At 47.7% G+C, this 23,286-nt stretch overlaps 1 protein-coding gene across 5 annotated transcripts in view; it reads right to left on the reverse strand.

Moving 5' to 3' along the window:
• GRIK4 (glutamate ionotropic receptor kainate type subunit 4) overlaps nucleotides 1–23,034 on the reverse strand; it is a 210,591-nt gene extending 187,557 nt beyond the window's left edge. For all 5 annotated transcript variants that reach the window (XR_006166055.1, XM_042800563.1, XM_042800565.1 and 2 more), the window contains exon 1: nucleotides 22,970–23,034. The gene's annotated coding sequence lies outside the window, so the exon portion shown is untranslated. The remainder of the gene's footprint in view (nucleotides 1–22,969) is intronic.
• Nucleotides 23,035–23,286: the final 252 nt, after the last annotated feature.

Below are 23,286 nucleotides of genomic sequence, written 5' to 3' on the forward strand. Positions count from 1 at the left end.
CTGCTCAGGCACAGGGAGAAGCGCAGCCGCTGCTCTGCCCGCTACTGGGGCAGCTCAGGCTGCCACGACACTGCTGGAGGAACCGTGGGAAACGGAGTAAATGAAGAGCTCTGTTAGTCCCCCCCGTCTATCCAACAAGCTCAATCCTTCCAAGCCATTTGTCTAATCTGTTCTTTAAAATCTCCAGTGACAGATACTCTGCAAACTCCCTTAGCAATCTATTTTAGTGCTTCACTATTTTTACTGTTCAACAATGTTTCCTGATGTCCAGCCTCAATTTTTCTTGCTGCAATTTATGCTGTTGAGAAGAGTTCATTCCCCTTCTTTGAGATTGTTTCTCTTTGATTCCTGTGGGCATGTGTTCAGTGCCGAGATGGCTGCAGGTTTCCATGCTTTAATAAATCAAACATTACAGAACAGAATTGACGGGCCGTCTTACTTGAACTGCCCTCTGCAAGCCCAGCTCAGAAATTTGCTGTCATTGTATCACCATCCAAGCCTATGCATATGGCACAGCTAAAGCAACAGCACAAATAGGAGCTCTGTGTATTAGAGTCTCAAACTGGCAACCAAAATTGAAACAGTTAGAAACAGCCACTCTCTAAAGGCACTGGCCTGATTTTCCCTCACACACTGGCCACAGAGAAGGCAGACCTCAGTACTCAGATTTGGGCACCCAAAGAATCAGTTTCTGTTTCAGACAAGCTAATTACCTTCAGAGATGCAACAGTCGAAGGGTTATTTTTGTGCCTAAACTGCGGATGCTGGAGTTCAGCCTTAAGCTCCCAACTTTGAAATATTGGCTTGTGGCCTTGGGAAACCAGAAGGAGAGGAAAGCAGTGCCGTGCCAGATAGCTGGGACCTAGCAACCGCCAATCAGGGCCAAGGCAACACAAGCTAGTTTTTAAACAAAGTAATAGATGAAAAAAATCAGAGCATGCTGGGAAGCAAATGTAAGAGAAGCAAAGCTCTCTGAGTAATCACAATGCAAACGAGACGGGCACAATCTCACACCTGTTGCTGGAGCAGAATTGCTGAGCAGCATCTCTGCTCCCAACTCCTCCTTACTCACAGAGACTTTCCTTGTGGATCCGGCTCCACACTCCCATCTTTCTCTGCTCTCAGCTCTGAAAGGGATGCGACTCTGTACTCCAGCCCCATAGCCAACTTCATCAGGTTTGAGTGTGGTCCTGCACAGAACCCAGCTTCTTTTTACCGCCCTTTCTATATTTCACCACAGACCACGGAACAAGCACTGTGAGATGCAGGGAGCTCTCTGAACCTCCCCTGTGAAGAAACAGCACTGCTTTGCTGACCCCATCGTACCCAGCCACCCAAAGGCAGCTCGTGGTCCTTGCCCTTCCCCATCAGCCCTCACTGAAGACTGCCGAGGTGACTGCATGCTCCAACGCAGGGCAGAGCTGCGGTCCCCAACCTTGGCTGGCCCATAACACCAAGCAACGTTGCACTGTGTGTCCTGCAATTTCTTTGTCTGCCTCCGGGCCTCAGTGTAGGATCCCACACCAGGTCAATACAACTCCAGGGGCACACAGAGAGCCCAGCCTGCACCTCACTGTGCCACACAACTTATGTCACGGCTCAGCTGGCTCCGTGCTCCGGTACAGCCACCAACACAGTGCTGCTCATAGCTTCAGGAGGGCCCAACCAACACCACAGCAGCAATAGGATTTTCCACTGCACCAGAGCTGCCTTACCAGCCACGGTGGGAGCAAGAACAAGTCCTCAGCACGTACTCATACACCCTGTATTTGCTGTTTGACCAGCCCTCAGCACCTCTCTGCAGCACTCTTATGTTTAACAACATCTTTGCACGAGCCTATAGGACTGCTCTAGCAGTTCAGCTTGTCCTGCTCAGTTGTAGCAGCCTCCCAGCAACCATCTCTGTGCCATGCTTCAAGGACAGGGAGGACACACACCATCTCCCTGCAGCAGGCACCAGGCATGGTACTTTGGGACAGTATCTCAATACTGCTCCTAAACCAGCCAGTCTTGCCTTCTCCTGCCTGGCTTTCCCATGCCCAACACCGCAAGGACCATGGGACTCAAAAGCTTATCATCTTCATAGACAGACAGGAAAAGGAAACAAGGCAGCAAACTGTCCTCCCCATTTCATGTGCCAGAGGCTTGCCTTCACACACATTCGCTAAACATCTCACCAATAACTGCTTGACTGCAAATAGCTAGAATCCATATAGATGCCTTCATTATAATAGTTTCCTCCTCTTTCTCATTCTTCCCGACTACTCTATAATGCTGTTACAGACTTGTGTTGCTTCCTTATCTCTCTTTAGTTCATGCAACCTTCTTTTTCCTTCTTGCAGGTACTTCGCCCAAGATGGATGGGACAACAGGCTCTAACTAATCACCTGAGACATTAAAAACTGCATATGCAATTATTTGCAAGCCCTGTTTCCCTGATGAATTCCATCCTGTGCCTCTGTAGACTGTATCCATTTTTTCCCTGCCTTTTGCTCCCAGATCCCATAAAGAACTTTTCCCTGTCATCATTAGGGCTGGTGTCTTCTTGTATTCAATGACTAACTGCTCCCGGTGGCTCCATGTTATTCTGTGCCTTTTAAAAAAATTTCCATGTTACTTCATTTCAGTTGCAAAATAACAATACCCCAAACGCAAAACAATTCTGAGCTCTCTTGGACAGGAATGGATAAGCGACATGAAAACACACACACACACACAAGTACACCTCATTCTGCTAGACTAGACCGGTAATGCAGACACATCAATCAAGCCATACTTACATGCTCCCTGTTGTTCAAATTAAGTAGACACATCACACCTAGGAAAAAAAAAAAAAATCCAACACATACATAGCAGCTGGCTTGATAATTCTCATCCACTGAAAGCCATTTCTCCAATAATTAGAGGTTTTAGATGCTCTAACAAGGCTTACAGTAGTTCCACCCATAGGGTAAAGTTCATTAAGAAAATCTGGAAAAAAGTGAACAAAAAATGTGCAGTGAATTGAAACTCAAAAGCTAGCCATCTCAGTGGGAACATCCAAGTACACAAGTCAACAGCCTCCTTTAATAAAAAAAAAAAAAGTAATCTCAATCTGTTTTCTACTTTTTTTTTTTTCTTTTAAGGATAGGAGGTGTATTTGAAATTTTTAATGGAAATTAAATAATGGCTGCTTGTCCAAAGCTACCTGTTTCCATGCCCCAAATTATTCACAGTTAAGAAGGGTGACATAGGGTCATATGGATCCAAATTCTCACACGGAAAACATCTGTTACGAATATATATATCCACTGCTCTTTGAGGAGGGACTGAAAGACCACTCAAACAGTATGCACATGCAGCAACTGCTGCTCCTAACACTGACAAGATTCTAAAATGCCATGACCCCAAAGCATACCACAAGTGTTACTGAACCCAGCTTGTCTGTCATTACAAAACTGAACTTCATGGATGTTTTTTATAATGGAAATAATTTTTTTCCAACCATTTAGTTCTCCATATTGGTATCCCATGCAACCAGAGTCCCTCGCTGGTGCTCACAGCTCTCTGGTTTTAGGTGCTCTGCAGGTACAGGACAGCTGTGGCCCAGAAGAGCTCATGGATTCACATCCCAGTTCAAAAGAGCATCCCTGTTCAGAAAAGATACTCAAAGCATAGCACCTGAACTCACTCACTCACTCACTCACGCACTTTGCTGAAACAGGACTGTTTGCACAAACAGGAGAGCAAGCAGCAAGGCTGGGTTTCTTTGCCAAGGACCAGATCAGGATCTTGCACTAGTTCAGCGGGTTTCAGAGGCTCCCACAGCCGGGCCAGTCATGCTTGGCCTTCACCTCTAACCACGCCGAAGATACAGCAGAAGTGGTGAAGGGGATCTTCCAAGTCTCCACCAACGCGAAAGTCTTTACGGAGAGAGACTCTGGCTTTGCTCACCCCTGTACTGTTGTAGCCCATCTCACTCAGCGTTAGGGCATTCAATTTGGCTGCTAGAGCTGGTATGCATGAGGCAGCTAGTGACACAGACAACAAGCAGCCAGAAGGCATTTACAGTTGGCTGAGGAGGTCACTCTTATCCAGCAAGCTTTTTCTGGGATGCCACTTCTCTACCTAGATGCAGGATTTCACAATGACATCCAGTAACTAGCCTTTGTACACAACCAAGCCTGGCCTGCAGATATTCCTTCTTTTTCCCACCCCCAAGCCTCTTCACTCTGGACATTTGTGCCATATTTATCAGCATGCCATGGCCTTGAAAAGCAGCAGAGCTCCTGCTCTCTGGAACGCTTGTGACAACCACAGCCCTCGTAAGTACACGAAAGTTTAAGATGCCAGAACACAGAATGGATGTACCCAGGGCCACCTGGGGTGCACATGGTACACATGCCCATCAGTAATCACAGCCCTTCTAGGCACAGTTTATTACCTGCTCTCATGGGGCCCTCCCTACACTCACCTGAACTACAGGAGGCACTCGGAGATTAGATATGAACCTGGTATCTTCTTTGTCCCTTTGAAAGCTGCTCTGCTTTGTCTCACCATGCCTTCCCTGCAGTTTTAAGTTTGCACTACTAAATTGCCTTTAAAAGTCTATTATGTAGTTCTTGTTAGACAGGTTATAAGTGACAGAGAGAGAAGGAAGTACAGGATTAAAAAAAAAAAAAAAACAAAATAAAATTAGCCAAAGGCTGGCAGAAGAGACATGCACAAAAATTTAATTTCAGAGCAGTGACTTCATGTTTACAGCAGGTGGTTAGGAGTTAACGCTGCAGGTTTGTGGGATGAACAGGGCTAATTTTGACAAGTCAGAAGCTGCATGTTCAACTCTCAGTTCTGCCCCAGGGTTTTTCATTTTGTCCCAGGCAGACCACTTCTTCCTCCTGCATCACCTTTGTGAATAAAAGGGGTAAGGACAATCTCCTCATCTAAAGGCAGTACATTTTTTGCAGCTCTGCACAGTGGCCAGTGCTGTGGCACCAGCCACATTCCAAACCTCTGCATCTTCTGCTCGTTCACCTTCCCCAGCCCGTGGGCATCAACACTGACCAAACAAGAATCCATCTTTTTCTCCTTCTCCAATGTCTTCATTGTAAATTCAATGTCTTCCAGCTGGGAGAAAATGCCCACAGTTTAGTCCAGGGCCTACTGCTCAAGGTACATCTAATACAAACTATTCTACTCTGTCATATGAAGGCACACCACCTCCAGCAAAAAAAAACCATCTGCTGCTGCTTTCTTGCTGCAACAGATTGTGGTTCTGGGTCACTGGGAAGCACCTTTACTTCAGTGTTCCCATCAGACCAAGAGGGGTTTCCTGCAGAAACAATATCCCCATGACAGGCAAGTCAGAGATTGCCAGGCAAAGGAGCTGTGCTTTAGGAGCAGGGGAGGATTATTCATATGTGAAGTACTGTTAACTTCCCTCCTCTTTTTTGTTGCTTGAATCCTATCTCCCTCCCCAGGAGCACTCCCAGGGTTGACTGACCTCTGAAATACATGGTGCTAAGAAAGCATCAGTTCAACCAGAAAGAGTTGGGGGCATCAGGACATCACCCAAACAGATGGCATAACAGACTCCAGGTCATCTGCTGAGCTTCTCAGTGTAGAAGACAAAGCCTTGCATAAGAGAGGCAGAGAAAGATAAAAATTATAGCACCGACTCAGCAATGAAGCAGAAATAACTCAACTGTCCCCAACACAGGTGTAGGGTTCTGCATTTAACCTTGCCAAAATGTTTGGGGCCAGTGCTCATGACTGTGGCCATTGCTAAACAGAAAACACCAACAGTGTTTGCATGAAATAATCCCAAATAGGTCATCAGCTATGCTGGGAACATGTTATGACACTAAAGGCATGCCAGTGGCAATAGCATGGGAGATGATGACCCTCACCACTGCAAAGCCAGCCAGTTGCTGACAGGTTCAATGCTCCAGATTTTCACTTGAGAAAAAGTTCATCCTTTAACCAAGAAAGAGACTAATTTCTTTACCAGATTGTAGCTCTTCATTAAATCACAAACACCTCAACAATCGAAATAAAATTAACTAGAAACCTTATTGCCACTGCTCCAGGAAAACGTAGCACATTATCTCAAACCCCTGCCATCCATTATGAGTCCTAACAGTCCCATAAAACACAGCTCTTACTTGGTCAGGGACTTCAAGGACATAACAGGGGGACAGTACTTTACCAAGGGATGCACTAGTCTGACTAGAAAGACCAGCCCACAGCACACCACATCCAAACTGGAGATACCTCATCAGCACTCCTGAACCATCCTCTCGTGGGCTGGGTGTGGGAGGAGAAAGGGGTCACAACTTCTCAGCTTGCAGCTTCCCTCTGAAAGCACCAACTCTTCCGCATCAAATTTTGGTGGTGGGGAGGAAAAAAAAAAATGGCCCCCCTTAACCCAGCTTGAGTCTCCACTCCGTAAGAGGGCTGCAGCAAAACTCTTCATTAGTCATGGCTGGCAAACTTGAAAGGAATAAAAGGAACCAATGAGTAATGCAACACTATAAAAACATAACAACCTCAATAATGGGAAAATCAAAATCCAGCACAAAACCTCCACGTAAACAAAGCTACAGAAACAGGAGAGCTTGAGCCAAGGTATATAGCTCAAAAATTCCATCTGTATAACTGCATTTTGAGCATTTCATCTGAAGCAGTGCTACACACACCAGCTTGGAAATGGTGGGTTTCTAGCCCTGACATATGCACAACTGCATAGATACAACCATCATCTCCATCATTTTGGGAATCCCTTCTAAACATTGCCATTCCAAGAAGAAGCAGGTGAGGAGTAGTGGCTCTATCTAGCATATGTGACAGCTTTAAAAGCTGCATTTATGCAAGCAAATGGAGCATATCAGCTGTACTGTATTAACACCAATGTCTGCAAATGGGACTTGGATATTTTTGTTGCTGTGACTGGAAATTTGCTCAACATACAGTCAAGGAGAAAACTGCTTTCAGTTATACTTTCAGAAAAACATTTCCACCTCCTGTAGCATCAACTCATTTTAATCTGCCATATTCCAGGAGCACAGTCTTGTCCATGCTTTGCATGCAGAGAGAAGTGAGGAGAGGCTTTCCAGTACGGTGCTCCCCACCAAACAACCAGCAAGTCTACCAGCACAGAGAGGAGAACAACTCAAAGTGCTGTAATTCACAGCAGGATGAACCCTGCAGACCACAGCTAGCAATGCACAAATTCCATCAATTACCTCAGCTAAGGGCTAGAAAGAGCTTCACGCCAAAGCTGATTTGATCATTCAACTCATGATTTCTGATATATTGCTAAAAGCTCTGGATCCCTAGCTCCGGAGTTTGCAAGAGAATTTCCACCTTCATTTTAATGGGCTGATGGAAAGCAAGTTTCTGGTTCTTGTGGCCCTGAATAAAAGTTTAAAGCTGCACACCACCAAAGACCAAGTAAGAAAATGACCATTACAAATAGAATAATAAAAAAGACGGCGTTGGTTTTTTCTCTTTGAAGCTTTAACCTCTGTATCACAGGTTTCTTCCCAGTCTTGCCAAGCACGCACACTGCCGCATCTGCTCTCCCCATGGTGGGGCCAACTCAGCCGCCGGAGCCCAGCGCAGGCACGGCCCTGCCACAGGCTGTCCCCTCGCACCCGGCTGCCACCACACTTTCTGGAACAAGGCTGGCATTGGGACACAACCCCGGAGTGGGGAGGAGATGAGCAGCAGAATACATCTTAGGCATGAAAGATACACAGGGCTGAATTCATTGCTTGTTTCTAAGAGGATTTTCCTCTTCAGGGCCCTTTTGGAAAGTGGCAGCCCTTGCATCCTGCAGTCCAGGTAATCTCATACAACTTGCTGTTCTCAGAGGACACCAATCAATATTTGGGCTGACCAAGCTCATCATCATGCAACAATGAAAGACAGTGATGCGAATACCCCACCTGAACAGTCACTTTGAATCATTTTTGCAGCATCTCTGCTTGCCCTGCAGCCTCTGGAGGAAGACCACAAAGAGCGAGCCAAAAGTTCAGCGCAATGGAAAGGGAAGCTGAGGAAACATCACTGTGATGAGGGATTTAGGAGCCTATGGTCCTGTAAGGAGTCCTCTTGCCTTGCTTGTGTCTGCAGAACGGCAGAAGGATGTCAGCAGGATGCAGAGAGACACTCTGTCGCACTGCTCTCAGACATGCTGGCAAAGCTCTGCAAGCCCTGACACACTCCAAGGGAGAAAGTCACCTGTATCCCAACTTCAGAGCTGGGGAGGGAGGGAGAACAGTCAGGGAGGACACAGGGACTCTCAGGACCACCCAGCAGCAAACCAACCTTCGCTCAGAGCCTATGACGAAGTCCCCAGCAGCCCAGGGTGGCCAGAGCCATCGCTGCTATCAGGGGGCCAACATTAATAGTGCAATAATAAATCAGCAGGGAGGCTGACCAGGTAATCCCCAGTCCCTGTAAGATTTTGTCTGCATGACAATACTCATGAAATTAAAGCAGGCTAAACCGAAAAAAGTATTTTAGGACAAATTTGCTTCCCCATGACAGCTTTTCCATAGAACTTAATGGGCTCTAACTTGTGCTATCCTCCCAACTTTGTAACAGCTGGAATAAACCCTGCAGGATTTTCCTCTTGACATGATGATATTCCCACAGACCCAAAAGCTATAGAGTGAATTCTTACACAATATGATAACCGACTCAGTCTCCAAAGGATAAACATGTCAAGATACAAAAATCATTTTTTTTTTTTCTTACCAATGCAATGAAGATGTGATTGAAAATGTCGTGCTCTGGGTTTATGAGCAGTATTCTCATAACTCATCATCTAAAATAAATTGTTCTATCATTTGTACTAGTTAGAAGATATTCAAAGTCAGACAAGCTGAAAGCATAAGTTTAAACATACTCAGCATGGCAGAAAGAATATTAATTTCCCTCCCCCCTATATAAATGTTAAATCATAGTCTTTCACCTAAGGTTAATTAATCTCTCAAAAGTGCTCAAGTCCATCAAACACACAGCAGAAAGATCTTAAAGACCAACCTAGGACGTCAGGAAAGCCCACTACAAATCTTAAAGATTTCATGCAAACTCTAGCAGAGGAGAAATAATTCAATATGCAAAACCGCACCATGTTATGCCACAAGTCTCATTCTTTGAGGAAAAAAATGCAATTACTTCAGACACGTTGGATCACACAGTGGATACAGAAGAAGAGCATCGTCTAGTGCAGGGGATTACTGGAACGTGCTGCCAGCTCCTTGTCTTGTGTTACAGAAGTACTCAGAGGACTCTGAGACTTGCGGATCTGGGTGCTACGTCAAACCCTCCGGCTCTCCTGGCTGCTGCATCCGTGCGTGTCCTGCACAGGCACCTTCTCATGCCTGCATCCCCACAGCCTCCTCAGGGAGCCTGAAGAGCTTCACTGAAGTGCTGGAAAAGGCTTTGACAAGTCTCCAGTGAAAAGCATTACATAGTCTCATTGTTACATACCAGTTACCCCAAACAGCTTGGTCATGACTGTGGAGCCATTTCCGTGAAAGGCGCCATAAAGCAGATAGGTTTTGTTTTTTCTTTTTCTTCCCCCCCCCCCCCCCCATTTCACTTCCATAATTGAACCTTCAGTAACAAAGAACCTCTAACAAATGAAGCAATTTCTGGGGAAACTCAGACCCTAAATTCACGCAGACAACATCTCTTGGACTGAGTTCAAATGCATGCCCAGCTTAAATTCTTGTCTCAGGCCGCTTAAAAACCCTGCAGTATTAGATGCATTAAAGGTACTTGGGAGAGAACAAGGATGGCATGCAGGCTGAGATCACTCCAAAGAGGAAGAGATGATGTTAATTATACCGCTGGTAAAATGAAATCACTGGGGGGGAAGAAAACGAACAATCAAGACAGTTAACTGGTGCAAGAGCAGCTATACTATTTAATCAGTGGTAGGCCATCCACCTGAAAGGAGAATAACAGATTACGTCAAGGCAGTGACAGACAATCAATGAACACTCAATTAACAGTTACAATATTACTAACTTAAGCAATATCTGTTTTTGCAAATGGTAATCTCTCCTTCGTACTGATACAACCCTAATTTAATTTTCTTTAATGCACCAACATCAAACATTGAAAGAAAAAAAAAAATTCAGATGCCACCATCTGAAAGGAAATACCCTTCCAAACTGCAAAGAGCCAAGTCAAAGGGGTGGAAGGTGACTAGATAAGGCTGCAGGATGTCCACCTGGCAATGCCTTCTATCTAGAAGGGGGAGGCTACAAGAGGGCACTGGCTCAACAGCCTGGAGGTGCAGACTCAGCTGCACCCCTGCCCCAATCACTTGTGAAATGTGCTTCAAGTTGTGATGCATCACTGCATTTTCTTGATGTTGCTCCTTTTTCACTTACACCTTGCTTTGCAGCTGTAAGGTTGGTGAGGAGCTAGGTATTAGGTGAAAGTAACCTTCCTGAGCATACAGTGTGCCCTAATTAACACACCAGCCAACAACTGAATGGTAATGATGCCTCTTAATCTCTCTCCCTGAGTTTGCCTGAACAAACCTCAGATGGTGGCATAAGGGATTTCTGGTTGCAGCATCCTTTTTTTCTGCGGGGGCACATGCTGGAGGCTTTGAAGATTGGTGTGTCTCATGGAAGAATAAGAGGAAAGTGGGTCTGATGAAAGCAGACCCCTTCAGCCACTCTGAGCATGTCCAAACACCAGCTTTCTCAAACAGAAGAAAACCAGGGGAAGGGCAGGAAGCTCACTGGAGAAGTCAGTTGGGGAAGGAAGACAGGCAACCCAGGGGAGAAAGAACTGTATTGAAATTCAGTGCACAGGAAACTCTGGGGCTCAGCTCTACATCATTGTCCAAAGGAACAGAGCTTCTCCGGCTCATACAGTCAGTACATGATTCCATTCATACCAAGTGCCCTACAGTGGTAACTGCAGATTTCTAGCCACCTTCTGTCCTCCACAGGGAGCAATTCTGGCCAAGCCATTTCAAGTCCCAGCTGTAAAGTCATGCTAGAAGCAGGTTTGTTTTTGGAGGAACCTTATGCTGCCTGTTCCTGTTCTAACAGCAGTGGGAAGAGGGGATTCTTGAACTGTTGTTCAAACAATGGAGTTGTCCTCACAAGCAAAAACTCATCAAGGGTGACAGTTTAGCACATACAGCACTGTGCCATTATGGCCTGAAGTTGTGGCAAAGACCTTGAAATGGGCTCAGCTGACACCAACCCTTCTAAACTGCATCCCAGAGCCCTGCTGGATTTCACATGTGTGTCCCTGTCCATCGATCTGTCATGTTCCACACCCCACCACCACCAAAAAAATAACAAACAAAAAAAAATCATTACATAACTGAAAGATTTGAAGGACAATAATGGCCATTACCATTTTGAAAATCTTGTTTTACTTGTTATTGACTCATGCTGAGTTTTCCCACAAGGCTCCGCAGCCCATAGCTGACCTAAAAGAACTCCTCAGGATGTATCATTTCAATTAAAAAACAGCAAATGTACCAAGTCCTGGGTAATTTGCTCCTGTGCTTAAGTATAAAGCTGTACAAAAATAAAACATGCCTTTTTCTCATCTGAATTTATCTAGCTTGATCATCCAGACACAGAACCATGTCCTGCCTTCATACCGTTGGCTATGAGAAGTCTCTTCCCCTGATTAAGTACTTAGAGACAATAACCAAATCACCCCTTTGCCTTCTCTTTGTTACACAAAACAGATAGAGCTTCAGTCTCTCCCTCCAGCACACTTTACAGACCTCACATCATCCTTGTAGCTCCTCTCTTATCTCTCTTGAGTTTGCCAACATCATTTTTAAGGTATAGATACCATGACTGCACACAATGCTCTTTCTACTTGTATTCATTATTTCTTTGCTTAGACAGTCAAAGATAGCATTAACACCCCTGAGAATTCACAACACAGCACAAGACCAGCTAGTTATTGATAAGATAATGAAATTAAGCTCCAGCTTCTCACCTTGACTCCCGGGGGTTCCTGTCTCAAAGTGTGGGTTTTACTCCCTGCTCTCTTTAACGTGGATTAGCAAGTTATCACATGCCAGCCATGCTACAAGAGCTGTCCATACATTTACCCTTTTTTCACTGTAAATGCAAGATAACTTAACCAAACTTCACACCCTTTCTCAAACCCTCACATTTGTCACCATACAGGAACACAGGTTACCTTGGCTCAGATGACACAGGTAGCTGGTTATGCAGCAGACACCCCAAAACCAGAGCCTGGCCCACCATCCATGAGTAAAGCTGCCTGCTGTCAGGATCCCAGGCAGAAACGGGGCTTTCATTGCCCAGACGCAGCCGCAGGTCCCAAGCCGTGCCTCGTGCGGCTGCAGTAAAGCCAGCTCCCCGGAGCCAAACGGGCTTGATCAGTCAGAGCCAGCAGTGCCAGCGGAGCTGTGCTCCAGGCTCCTGCCAGAAGAAAGGTACCACACAAGGGCTACAGCATTTCACACCCCTTCCAGCAGCGCTACCCCTACAAGACAGCACTGGTTCAGATGCCACTGAATCCATACCTCAGACCCTCCCTCCGGAGACGTGCTCCTGCTCCTCCGACACCCACGGGACAAGAAGCCAGGGCCCCTGAGAGCCAGCAAAGCCCCTCTCCCCGCACCCACTCGCCACGAGGTACGTTTTGGGCAACGCTGCCAGCACGTTGCAGACTCACGCCACGGCGCTGGCATCTGAAATTGCAAACTCATCCAACATTTGAAGGGATCTAGACCCAGGGGTTTGCTTTAAGAAGCTTCCTCTCTCCCTATCCCCAGCCCTATGAGTTGGAAGCTAATATGTCTCGATTTTTCACCAACAGCCAGAAAAAAAAATTTGTCACAGAAAATGTGCAAGTACTGACATCTTAAGACAAAAAAGATGCAGATTTCTCAACTGTTCACAGCACATTATGGAAATACATTCTTAGGGACTATTAAATATGGGGATTATTGAATAGATGAGCAGCAGCTCAATGGACTAGCTTGCAAATATGTCTTTAGACAATTCTTAAAATGCAGATTAATTATCTAACAGACCAGAACAATTTTTTTTTCCTACAGACTTTCTAATGATGTCTTGCATAAACAAACATCCCGACAGTTTGTTTGCATTTCTGTTGGCTGTGATGTTCTTCAATAACTGAATAGTGACTGAGTAGACAAATCTTATTTAACACTCAGCAGGAACAGAACAAAAGACATGTCAGTCCAAATCACTGAAAGACATGTCTCCTGAAAGACCCTTGGGAAGTCCAACTACCATAATACCAGAAGGCCCTGTTTCCCAAACACAAAACTTCAGCTATACAATGTAGCATTAAATTCTTTCCATGTTTATGCCATTAGGTTTCATTAAAGAAGCAACACCACTGACAACCAACACTGAACAACCAGTATTCCCACCAAGCCCTTTTTAAATTAGCAAGGTATATTATACTATAGAGATACTGTTCAGGGTTCTCTGGAGACTCACGAAAATATCAGGGTTGTCCAGCCATGCTGGAGTTAAATTTGGAAGATCTGCACGGCATGAGAAGGTTGAAGTTGGGGGAACCATTGACTGAGCTCTGCTGCTGCCCTCACCTACTCATTTCTGCACGATGATTTGAACCCTTAAGCTAGAATTTAAAAATCCCAGCCTGATTTCAAAATTGCCGTTGATATGGGATCAAGCACAGTGGCCATTTTCTCAGTAAGGCTAATTAACATGTTATTTGTAGACTGTGTTTTCAGTTTCCAACTACTCCATTTCTTTGTCTGTTCTGATAGGTTGAAACGCTGTTGGATATCAAAACCAATGCAAAGCAAGTGTGAAACATTATTATTCCAGCTTCACACCCACTTTACCTTGGTGTGAACAATAATGCAAACTGGAAGACAGTGATGAATTGGACCTGGAGAGGGCCAGATGCTCTGTGAACATTAGCACAGTCTCTGCCCCAAACATTTTTCAGTCTAAAAAGAGATGTGATAGCCTGCTTTCAAAGCTGTCCATGCACACATACAATCTTTTAACACCAGATGTTACCAGATCACACAGAAGGCAGAGCAAAAATGGAAAACAAGCAGAGACCAAACAAGAAAACAGCAAGGGCAAACAATGAATGTGGGTAAAGTAAAACATATTTTGATCAACGTTTTTGGGGTGAAAAAAGCAGTTTTGGCACATGTGACAGTTTGCAGATCAGCACTGCTTTCAATGAACTGCGTACTAACAGTACTGCACTGCACTAGTGTGCCTGCAGCCAGGCTCTGGCCGTGGCTCGGTTACTTCCCAGCCTGGCCACTTCACCTGAGATGAGACACATGAAGTGCAACTCTATCAGACACAGCAATTTCCTTCTTCCTCATAGTCTACAGAGGGAAAGCACAGGGCCAATGCTCAACATGGATACCACTACAGGCTCAAACATCAGTGACGGCTAGCCTTGCAATCCCTCTAACACTGAGCCATTAAAAAAAAAAACAAAACCACAAGAAAAAAAAAAAAAAAAAACAAAACCCAAAACAAAACAAAAAGCACAGCATCAAAATGCAACACATTCTTCAGAAAAATGTCAACTTCTGTCATTGAATCAAAAACTCCACAGTTTTCAGCAAAAAGTTAAAAAAAAAAAGTTAAGGCTGAACAAAATGTTGCAGGGATTTTTTAAGAATCCATCCCCTCCCGATCAGGCCCAGACTGTCTTTGATATCAGATTCAGATGTCCGTGTAGGAAGGGGAAAGAGGGTGCAGAGCCACTATCATGTAGAAAGAGTGGAGTTTCTGCTGAAACAGCTGAGGTGAGATCGCACAGTTTATCAGTCCGCAATGGTAATGACATAAACTGCTTCAGCTAGAGCCACGGGAGGGACCCAGTGATTCTCCCATGGGAGGCCATACAGGGGAACGGGCGTTACGCTGCACAGAAAGAGCTGTTTGCCACCAGCTATCCTCCTCCCCCCCATCCCAACATACACACACACACTCTGACAGTCCCAGAAAGGAAAAACCTGCTTTTTAAAAATAGCAAAGTCTTTAAGGAGCTGAGCACATGCCTGAGTGGGTGGGAAATTAGTATTATTATTACCTTGTGCTCACAGGGTCTAAGACCTCAGATGACTTGTTTGTGCCCAGAATGAATTTTTGCAGACTCATTATAAACCCTTGCAAAGCAGGGTTTATAAGGTCACAGAAGAATTTCCATTAACTGTAGCCTAGCTAGGGATTGCCAGTATGATCTATTTCTCTCATTTATGCATATGCAATAAGGCCAAGACGAAGCTCCTTTGCTTTATTTCCACATCATTGTGCTGATGCTGAACTAACCAAGTAAACAAACTGAAAAGCAAGTAGGGAAGGGGGGAAGGAACAGAGAGACTAAGTGAAAACCGTATGCCTGGCTCTCTTCCTCATGAAGGATGCAAATAAATTCTGCAGACTTTGAAGCCAGGAGATCTCAGCAGAGATGAAAATCCCCTTGTGCTGGATGGCTCACCAAGTGCTCAGTTGAGACATCACTTGGGTATTGTGTTATGCAGCCACTTCCATGCAAAGGATGGTCAGAATAAACACTGTTACCCTGCCATCTGACTGAGACCTGGCTCGGGGATTTATGATCAAGCAGAAATGTGAACCCTCTGGACTCTCTAATCTCCCTCCCCCCACTGTGAGACCACAGGCTCTTCAAAAACTGCACTTCAGGCACTTAACAGTAACGCTGCCCTTTGAACACGGTACATACTTCCCCAGTCCCTAGGTAAGAGGCGCTGTGGATCTGGGTAGGAAATCAGCCATATGCATGGACAGCTTATATCTTGGCTCCTTCTTCCCTGATACATCAGTAACATGGGATCTATCCCCAGGGGAAGGTCCCACCAGACAGTCGAGGAGGAGCTCACCGGGGCTCAGCAAAGTTCCCCTCAATTCATTTTAACGCCAGCTGGTCCCACAGGATGCTGGCACAGGCTGGATGCCCACGGCCCCTGCAGCAATGAGTCCCCGATGTGACACGAGGGGCTCTGGGAAGAGCTGGCTGTCACTGCTGTGTCGCTGCAGACACTGATCTCCACAGAGCCCCTGGACCACACAGTGCCCGAGCTGGAGAGCACTGTGCCAGATCTGAGCATCTCCGGGGGCTCCCCTTCACCTGCAGCGTGCCCACAGCCACAGGGCCTTGCCAGCTGCACACACAAACCCCGCACACTGATTCACAACCTCCTGGTAGAATCCCACAGAGCACCCTGGCTACATCACCAGGGAAAGATCCGCTCAGGTTCTTCCCTTTTTCATGTGCCTGTAACGCTCAAATCTGAGTTGCACTCTGACTGCTGCCATAGCGGCCAAACCACTGGCACGCTCAAATCCAGCAGCCTTGTCTCTCAATTCTTCCAATCATTTAGCAGCAAAAGCAAACCCTTTCAGTTGGCACGCTCAATCTCTCTAACCCAGCTCTGATCCATCTCCACCTCCAAATCATTAAAGATAATAAATAAGCCTAGCCTCAGTGTGAGGAACCTTCACATAATCACCTATCAGTGCTCTGATCAACACTCCTCCATTACACTTCTATTTTCTACAGCTTAACTAGGAAAGCCAGTACCGGACTCTGCCTCTTACCCTACAGCTATTTATTGCCCACACTCTGCTATTTATTTCCTAAAATAGTCTCTTTTGGGTGGATCTAATGAAAAATCCTAATAAATTAGGTCCATTGGTACATTTTCAGTTCCTGTTTTATTAGCCTTCCAAACTACAAGCAGCATTAGGAAGGTAGGTTTCCCTACTGTGCACCCATCCTTTTCATATAAGCTATGGTGATTTGACCCCCAAGGTTAGACCCTTCCAAATATTTGAGCGATAATTAGGCCCTCCCAGCTGCCACAGAACAGAAGTAAAACTCACCTGCCTGATATCGCAACTCTTCTTCAGGTTTGATTTCTGTAAAGTCATCCCATGGCAAAATTACTCGTGCTGTATCTGGTAGTTCCCTTTCAATGCTTAGGTTCCTGCCTTGGTAACTTCCCAGCCAGGAGGAAGAGTCATCCCCTTCATGTTAACACCTGATGCTATTTCACACTTTATTTACTTCAGGGCCCTCGGATGAACCATCCCCAGTCCTACTGATTTACAACACCCAGGTTTCCTTCTTTGGTCCATTACTTCCTCTTTAAACAATTCAATCACTGCTAATTTACTGCAAATTGGTATTTCCTCAACATCCTGGTGCAGGGAAATGATTCCACTTTTTCCCCCAGCCAACTTCTCTGCCACAGCTCCCGATACCTCCGGGGGCTCAGGGAGCCTCCATGCACTCCGGCTGCCCTCAGAGGCATTTTGGCATCCTGCAGTTGCTTAGCTGTCTTGGATGATGCTTATGCCACGCTGCACCCAGGAACACAAGGAGACTTTTCCCAGCCCCAGCAAGGTCTCCACAAAGGCAGAGCAATGAGCAAACACAGCAGAGGACAACATTAGAGCTGAGGTCCCATGTCCAGCTCGCCTCATTCGGCATGGTCAGAGAGAGAAGCTGGTGTCAAGAGGGCTGCATAAATCACAGCTAGGCTTCCTTTCTCATCTCTCTTGTAAGGCACCTGCAGATGCATGGCTGAAAACTACCCCAGGATTCCCGTGCTCCCTTCTTAATTTACATCAGCTCCTATTGACACTAGTTGAGCATCTGAAGGTACAGGAAACATTTCTGGGTTTACTGCCTTGATAGCTTTTGAACTGCTTGAAGCTTGCCAGCTCTGTTCTACCCATCAGCCACTCGCTGTTGACCAACGTGGAAATGACCCTGTTCAAGCTGGTCCTCACTACATTTTCCTCCACCTTCATTAAAAGTAACTGTCACAGCCACTCCTATCTACTGTAGCACACTAAGGCTTCCACAGGCACCAGAACAAACAACACGAAAAGCACTGTCATATATACATCACAGATTGTCCTTCCAAGCCATGTCCCACAGATCAGATGAAAAATTATTATGGGGATCCTTAAAACTGCTCCATTACCTCCTCAAAAGTTTTACAACTTCTTTTATCCCTCCAAGTCCCCCATTTTTCTTGTCAGAGAACCCACAATAGTGTTAATATTTCCCCTGGGAGGGTACAGCCAAACTGGAGTTCGCTGTCTCCCATGCACAGGCATGACTCGGCAGTAGTACCACAGTCTCTTTCCTGCACAAAGCTGAAAGCCAAGTTTTCCATTCCTGTACAAAGCTGAAAGCTACATTTTCCATTCCTGTAAAAAGCTTTCATCACGGAGTCACTAATATCCCATTGATTTCTCCATATCATTCCCTCAAGTCTAAGAGATACCCTTCAAGCTGTTCTCATCTTGTTAGACCACAATTCCATTGTGTTCCTCCTATTCACACACAGCAAGAGGTTCCTTGTAGTAACTGATACCTCAGCCTTGTATATTCTGCCTTGGAAGCCTCTTGCCTAGAGCAGAAAACATTTCTGAGAAGACTTGTAAAACTTTTGTCTCGCCTTCTGCCTGGCTGCCTAGAAGCATGAAAAATAAATAAAGTCTGACCCTAACAAGTGCTGCACATGAAGTTTCTCCAGATTTCTCCTGGAGAAACTGGCTGCTCATGGCTTGGACAGGTATACTCTTTGCTGCATGAAAAACAGGCTGTACGGCTGTGCCTTAAAGAGTGGTGGTGAACGGAGTTCAATCCAGTTGGCAGCTGGTGTTTCCCAGGGCTCAGTACTGGGGCCAATTCTGTTTAATATCTTTATCAATGACCTGGATGAGGGGATCGAGTGCACCCTCAGTAAATTCACAGATGACACTATTTTGGGCTGTAGCATCAATCTGCTGGAGGGCAAGAAGGTTCGGCAGAGGGATCTAGACAGGCTGGGTCGATGGGCCGAGGCCAACTGTATGAGGTTCAACAAGGCTCAGTGCCGGGTCCTGCACTTGTACCACAACCACCCCACTCAGTGCTACAGGCTTGGGGAAGAGTGGCTGGGAAGCTGCCTGGCGGAAAAAGACCTGGGGGTGTTGGATGACAGCTGGCTGAATATGAGCCAGCAGTGTGCCCAGGTGGCCAAGAAGGACAATGGAATCCGGGCTTGTGTCAGAAATAGTGTGGACAGCAGGACCAGGGAAGGGATCTTCCCCGGTGAGGCCACACCTTGAATGCCGTGTTCAGTTTTGGGCCCTTCACTACAAGGAAGGCATCGAGGTGCTGGAGCACATTCAAAGAAGAGCAATGAAACTGGTGAAGGGTCTGGAGCACAAGTCTTGTGAAGAGCGGAGGAGGGAGCTGGGGTTGTTTAGTCTGGAGAAAAGGAGGCTGAGGGGAGACCTTATTGCTCTCTACAACTACCTGAAAGGAGGTTATAGCAAGATGGGGGTTAGTCTCTTCTCCCATGTAACAAGTGATAGGACAAAAGGAAACAGCCTCAAATTGTACCAGGGGAGGTTTAGATTGGACATTAGGAAAAATTTCTTCACTGAAAGGGTTATCAAGCATTGGAATAGGCTGCCCAGGGAAGCAGTTGAGTCACCATCCCTCAAGGTATTTAAAAGATGTGTAGACAAGGTGCTTAGGGACATGGTTTACTGGTGGACTTAGCAGTGTTAGGTATACAATTGGACTTAATGATCTTAAAGGTCTTTTCCAATCTGGACAATTCAGTGATTCTAAGATCTCCCCCCAAAGCCAGCCAAAATCAATATCCACAACCCAGGCACATCTGTAAGCCTTTAAAAAGGGCAAGACACTGACCATGTGCACATGCTTAGTCCTGATTGAATACAGAATAAAGCTTAAACCATCTTCAAAGAAAATGAAGTTTCTTGGACGAAGGAGTTCTCCTCTGTCCGTACGGCCCAGCAATGTCTGATTCTAAGCATACATCTGCTCCTTCCCCGTCCTTCATCACTTGTGTCACCCCGTGCTCCTCCTCTTCCCTGCTTTTCCCTTCTTCCTCTTCCTCCACTGACATGAAAGCCCATCCTTCCCCCCACCCACGCAGGCACTCACTCCCCATGCAGGCTCAAGCATCACCCACTCTGCATGCACACACAGTAAAAACACACAGCTTCTCTTCCAGCCAAAGGGGCCCAAGGCCTTTCCCCGGTCTCCTCTGGCCCCATGGCACATGCAAAACCAGCTGCTTCTCCCAGAGAAAGAGGAATCTAAAATAACATGCTCAAAGCAGCTGTTGTGGCAGAAAACAGAGAACCTACATTGCAGTCTGACGCTTTCCCACCAGAACTCACACAATCAGCCAGCATCTAGCTGAGGATCCTCCCCAAGTCCTGGGTGAGTTTTAAGTTCACTTGCTGTTTTTCTATCAAGTAAAGAAATCAGCGTGAGCACACACGCACACAAAGCGGAGATGGGATTTCCTGGCACACTAGCTTTCAGAATATATAGTTTGGAGGCAGCAGCGCACATACCTGCCTTGCTGTTCCTTTGATGAGCTTGCTGAAGACCAGCTCCCTCAAATCATTTGCCATTCACCCGCATGTTGCTGTATGGTCCTTGGCATCTGGGTATTTAGGCCTCTGCCAGCCCACATGACTCCTTGGCTTATTTTCTTTGCACAGCTTGCAAAAGAAATCTCCAGCAAGAAACTTGCAGGCAGTGGCAGCAGCACTGTCTCTGTGTTTCTCTCAGAGCTGCAGGCAGCTGCTCTAAACCCCCCATTTAGAGCCAGCCTTTCACAGGTGACTCTCCTCAGGGAGATGTTGATGCCTTTATCAGCCTTGCTCTTGCCCCTTCCCGTTCCCCCAGGCAGGACTCTGGGAGACACACTGGCCTGCCCCCACCCGCAGCCCTTCATCTCAGGCTTCACCTTCCTCAAGAACCCTGTTCCCATGTCCCCAACCACGAAGAGCAAAAGCATCATCCCCACAGGGGCCAGCCCACAAAGGGTTAAGAGAAATGGCCATTTAAAGGAGAGGAGGAAAAAAAAAAAAAAAAAAGAGCATTCTGGTTTACTGTGCTGATACTCTAAAGCCCTCTTCCTTCTCAGCACAGGCTGTCAGCTCCCTCTTCCCCACATCTCAGGTACAGTTCTCTTGTCTCAGGCATTAATTCATGCCAGACCTGGGAAAAGAAGCACCTGCAAACCAGAAAGAGCCACACAGCAACTTTCCCAACTTCTGGCTTTGCTAATCAGGCCCAACTCTGCAATGGAAACCAACGGGAAAGGTTCAGCCACTTACCATCTATTGCTCTACCCAGATGGTTCTCTTCAAATACACTGCCTAATATGCATAAGTACTAAAGCAGACTTACATCAAGACACTTTAAAAATGCCTTGGTACGATGGGAGCCTCGCTGCAGACTGCTTTCAGAGAACACGCTTCTACCCCTATGCAAAATGAAGACTAAAGCAAGCCATGGCAGAAAAGCACGGAGCACAGTTAACATCCATGTCCTACCTCAGAGCACACATGTCCTACCACCGAGGAACCAGTCGCAGGAGCAGGCGCTGGCTGCTGCCGGCAGCTCTACGGGAGCGCCAGCGACTCTATGGGGATGCTCGCTCGCTCTCCGAGGCCATAGACCCTCGACTCCCTGCCCAGGGAAGGCTCTGCTCTCAGCTAACCGCAGCGCTCACATCCAGCCGGGATGCGGCTGCTGAACGTCTTCTCGGAGAAAAGGCTGTCTCGCCTCGGAGAGACAAAGGGGCTGGCTGCTGCTGGGGGCAAGCAGGGGAATCTCCCACTGCTGCGGTGCAGGGCAGGAGCGCTGCCCAGGATACGGCGGCAGAGCGAGCCGGCCCTCAGCGTCTCCCGCTAGCAGAAAGCCCCCAAGGGAGGCAGGGTGCAGCTCTGGGTCCTCCCACAAGCAGCACCTCGCCACAAAGGGGGCACGTGTGGGAGACGAAGCAAACCTCGTGTGTGTTAACTGTCCCGAGGGTCACAACCTTGAGGTCTCAAGCCAACCAGGGTAGGAAAGACACAAATTGGATAGATGATGAGAGCTGAATGGCACTTGCAGTATCTCGCACCTATGCAGAGCTCCCAGTCAGAGCTGCAGGCTGTGCCGGAGTTTATGCGTAAATAACACAGAATAAAGTTGGGCCTAGGAAGAGGTTTCTGCAGGGAGTTTTGCCCCACTGCCCAGAATCGACGCTGCTTGTTCGTTAAAGCAGAGCCTGTGTCAGCATCAAACCTGCACGTCTGCGCATGCAGTGAGTACCTCATGTATTCTAAGACAAATTATTCACAAGCACAACTCCACCGAAACGTATTCCAGAACAATGAACCTTTTATTTCCAACCCAAAGCCTGAGAAAATTTTCTGTTAAACAGCATTTCCCTCACTGCCTATGATCGTAGCACGCAGGCTGCGAATACAGCAACACGCAAGTACACGGGGAGCATCCATCCCAGCCAGCCCCACTGCTCTGCTCCCGTACAGATGTCCACCACACTCCTCCTCCTCGTACTGGCCACAGCCCGGGAATCGTTCCCGGGTTATCCATAGGAGTTGTAGCCCTACAGAGTCGTGTCCCCCCCGCTCCCCTCACTCTTTGAACTTCAGCTCTCCTGAAAGCTGAAGCGTCTCATTTTGCAACTCTTGCCACGCTAAAAACATTCCCCCCCCCCCCCCCGCCCCCGCAAAGGGCTGGTAGGAAAGTCCTTTAGGAAGTGCTGCCGTTAAACCGGGCGGCCGGGGGCTGCTGCTGCCGGCAACCGTGCAGAGCCTGCCAGGCTCCGGCTCCGGGTCGCACCTCGCTCCCGGGGGCCGAGCCCGCTCGGGGGTCCCGGCGGCTCCCGGCTCCGCAGCGGCGGCCGAGCGGCTCCCCCCGGGGGCCGGAGCCGGGGCGGGCATTCCGCGGGGGACCCCGGCCGGCGCTCCCGGCCCCGGGGAGGGGCGGGGGGGGGGGGACACGCCGCCCCGCGAGCGGCGCGGCCCCGCCGCCCCTTCCCCTCCCCTCCCCTCCCCCCGGCAGGAACGCGGGGACCCCCGACCCCCCGCGGCGACCCCCGGGCGGCTCCTACCTGGGCTGGGCGGCGCGGCTCTGCCCGCGGCTGCTCCGGCCCCGCTCCGGCTCCGGCAGCGGCTCCGGCAGCGGCGGGTCCCCGGCGGCGGGCGGGGGAACTGCAGGGGGCGGGGGGGCGGCTGCCGGGGCGCGGGAAGGGGCTGCCGGGCGCGGGGGGCCCCCCCGCGGGGGTGAGGGGCAGCGCCGGGGCGGGAGGGCTGGAGAACGGGGAGGGCGGCAGAAGGGCGGGAGGCTGGGGGGAGAGGGAGCGAGCGCGGGGGGCTGGGATGCGGGGGGGGGGGGCGGGAGGCAGCCATCAGTGGGGCTTCCGAAAGG

The sequence above is a fragment of the Tyto alba genome, unplaced genomic scaffold (genome assembly GCF_018691265.1).
Source record: "Tyto alba isolate M040663 unplaced genomic scaffold, T.alba_DEE_v4.0 Super-Scaffold_32, whole genome shotgun sequence".
NCBI classification, from domain to species: Eukaryota; Metazoa; Chordata; class Aves; order Strigiformes; family Tytonidae; genus Tyto; species Tyto alba.